We start from the raw sequence: 3916 nt of genomic DNA, 5'->3' as shown, positions 1-3916 counted from the left end.
CAAATAGCTAAGCTGTTAGCTCGTTTAGCTAAAACTCTCACTCTCACTCGCCCTCTCTCCATATTTATTTTTATTTCTGACAGCATGTCCTTTCAAATTCCAACGACACCTTGAAAGCTAATGAGCATTGAGTTTGAAATTTTAAAAGAGCCCTCGACATAAATATATAAATAAATAAAAGCTAAGCATTAGCCAAAAATGCGAGCTGGTCATGGGCTAGCCTCAAGAGCTGAAATAGTATGACATGTACGTGACACGAGTCGAGTGTGAAGCCACAGGCATGGCCAGACAAAGAGCGGGAGAGTGTGGCTGTCGGTGGCTACAAGCAGCAGGATGCCAGGCAGGACACTCAGCTTCCTTAGATGTGGCCAGCGTGTTTGTTTGCTTAACTCGAGCTGGAGTTGAAACTGCTTCATGATGACGATGATGATGATGTTGCTGCTGCTGCTGCTGCTGTTGGTGTTGCCAGCATTAGCCACAGCACAAGTGTCAGCATTGAGCATGTCCTTAGCAATGAGAAACGTTGGGTCAAACCAGCTCAGCTGCCAGAAGCATGTGTCTAGCTGGTAACAGCCAACAGCTAGCAGACATGACCATTGCTCGGCTGGTTTGTGTTTTAGTTGCGAAATGAAGATAAATGTTTTAATGCAAAGCTGAAAAGGATAGAAGGTGTGTGTGTGTGAGTGCCTCTGAATAGAGGTCTAGGGAAAGTTTTTGTAATGGAATTATGGCGTTATATTAGTGCAGATATATGCATATCATAAGCTTTAGCTAAGTACGTGGATAATACGTAATGTAACCAAATGGGTTTACACGGCTTACTGTCACGTTCAACACATTCGTTGAATTAGCTAAAACTGCTCAAGTGTGCTATGCACGAGGCTTTACCGTACCGCAAATGAGTTTGAGAGTTTGAGAGCTTGAGCTTTTGAGTGCCGACATAAGCTATTTATTTATAATATTAAATATATTTTTTTTCTTTTATTACAGATCATATCTGACGTACTGAACAAATAAATTAAAATGTCGGAATATGTATATGTATATATAGATTATTTAAATACAACAGGTAAGTGAACTAAACAATGTTTTTAAATATATATAAAATATAAAAGGCAAACGAATGCATTGCGCTTATTGTTGCCGATAGATATACATATTTATATTTATATTTTTATGTTAAGTTAGATTTATAATGAATAAATAGAGCTGCAGTGCCGCTCATTTGAATAGGATTGATTTTTAAGTTATATTTCTTCAAGAAAAGTTTTTTAAAATTTTCAAAATTTATTTAAAAATCAGCTTGCTACGAAATCGAAAAATATCTGAGTTGACAGATTGAAAACAAAAACAGCAAAATATATAAAAAAAATATTATATAAAATTTTTATTGATTTTGTTTCCAATCTAAATAGATTTGGTTATTAGCAAAAATGAAACAAATTTTATAAGCAAATTTAATCAGTTCAATTTATATGCCCACAAAATACAACTAAAAATATCTGATATCAAAATCATTTTAGCATAAAAAACTTTACTCTAATTGCACTTTCTATACCCATTCTCACTTCAAGTTCGCTAACTTTTCGTTTCGAGCAACTTTTGAACCGCACTCAACTATTTTCTGATAGCTGCTCTTTTTCTGCTAAATTGCTGTCTAACGTTTTTCTCTATATAAATTTATAACAATAAAAAAGTTCAAGTTTTATGTTTGCTTAAGCTGGCAAATGTTTCTTTTAATGTGCTGCTTCGTTTCGGTTATTTTTCGCAATATTTCGGCATTAAATTTTCATGCCCAATCGCCAAGAGTTGCTTCAAGAATACGTACATATATATATATGTTTTCCACATTTTGTATTCATGGCGCGTTTTCTTATTTTTATTAGAAAATGCAACCAAGCAAACCGCAACAACAACAGCAACAAAAGACCACAGACCGAAGAGGAAAAAAATGTTTATTTACATTGGCGCGAACGGAATTTTTTTTTTTGGCTTCTCATCTTGATTTTTGCGTCTGTTTCGTTTTCCTTTATTTTTCTTTTATTTTGTTTGATGAAAATTATTTCAGCATAATTTGTCTCATTAAAATTCCATAATGGCGCAACAAGAAAAAAAAAATAAAAAAAATCAACATTTAATTGCTTTTTTTCGGCTGCGCTGTTTTGGTCGATAAGAATTGATTGCGCTGCTTCAACACCTCGCAATTCGTTACCTTACCAACAGCACACTCCACTCTACCTGCCCTCTTCTTCTGCTTGTCTTTTTTCATAATTAAAAGTTGTGTCAGGCTTTGTCTGTTCATGAGATATCCTGCTGATACCCTATCTGATGTGTTGCTGAGCAGCTTTTGCCTTTTGGCTGCTGTCTTTTGTCTTGTGTTTCTTGGCTTGAGCTTTAGCTACATCTGCCGGGCATAGCGTGTTGAATATATAAAATAAAATAAATTATATAAGCTATGGGACGTTCTTCTATTCAAAACTCTTTTCTGTTTGTTAAGATATTGCGTTCAATCAAATCTTCAATTACTATGTCTTATAGGTCTATAGAAAGGATTAATCGTGTTTTGGTATTTCTTTTGGCAGAACTTCTTCAGACTGTTACAAGTCAATTTTTAAAATATTGAATTGCTCCTCTATCGAACTACTTTTTACACAGCTTCCACATGAATGTTCCATACTTTCCTAGCAACTATATGCATACATATATAAACTATATGTCAAGCAGCATAATTCTAAAGCTTTAGCACAGCTCAACCTTCTGTTGACTAAGGCACTTCCTCTGCAACATATTGAGGGTTTATGCTACCGTCAATTCGTCTTACTTCTACACGTTTGTGCACACATTGCACGCACATGTTTTGTTTACACTGATATATATATGCTTATATATATATATATATATATATATATATATGTATATATATATTACGCCCTATAGTTAGGAGTTCGCTTTGTATATTACAGCCTGAAAATATTTTAAAACAATGCGCATAGCATATGGGCGTCTGCCCTCATAAAAGGTTCAAATTCGTTGGATTTATTAAATAGTTGACCTTTCAGCTTGCCATCTCAGTCTCTGTCTCTCTCTCACTCAGCCACCCTTCTGATCTTCATGGTCTACTCTTGCTCTCTCTGTCCCTTTCTTTCGACACGCGCACCCACTCACATTATTTTTTATTATTTTGACTTTATCTCAAATGCTTATCCATCACTTAATGCGAGGCTCCCGGCTCCCCTCGTTTGGCTGCTGCTGTCATGATCTTTGGCTGCGTGCACAATGTGGGAACATGCCCGGCGCGGTCATTCGTCTGATTATGATGACATTATTGGATGAGCCCAGGCCAACCAGCATCATTTGCGGTTGCGGCCTGCGGCGCTGTCCCTGTCTCTGACTCAGGCTTTGATCTGCGGCTGCGGCTGTGGCTGCTGCTGCTGCTGCTGTTGAGTTTGCCCTTGATCGCATAATTATAGAGGGGTTTCAACGGTTTTTTTGACTCACTAGACTTACGTATATTTGCCATACGTAGCTTTCTCTTTTACTCAGCTGTAGTATCTCTGTATCTCCCTTTAGCTCTGCGGCATTTGCCTTCGTGCAACATCTGCTGCAGTTGCGTGTCGTCTGCCACAGTTTGTTGTTTGTAGCATAGTATTTTATAATACCCTGTATATAAACAAGGGGTATTAGAGTTATATAAACAATATAGAGAGAATAATTTATAGAGATAACATTTTTGAAAAAAAAAATATTTTATTAATTTTCTATGTGCAGTTTTATTTTATAGATAAGTTTTATATTTATACAGGGTATTTCAGAGTCATGCTTACTCAATTTGCTGTTTATAAAATCCTGAGTTTCCTTAAACTATTTTTAAATTATTTTAAATAAATTATGCTTATAATTTTCCGGCTGTTTCCCC

Source organism: Drosophila hydei, unplaced genomic scaffold, assembly GCF_003285905.1.
Source record: "Drosophila hydei strain 15085-1641.00,03,60 unplaced genomic scaffold, DhydRS2 tig00008114-arrow-pilon, whole genome shotgun sequence".
In the NCBI taxonomy this organism is placed as follows: Eukaryota; Metazoa; Arthropoda; class Insecta; order Diptera; family Drosophilidae; genus Drosophila; species Drosophila hydei.
This window is presented reverse-complemented; position numbering follows the sequence as displayed.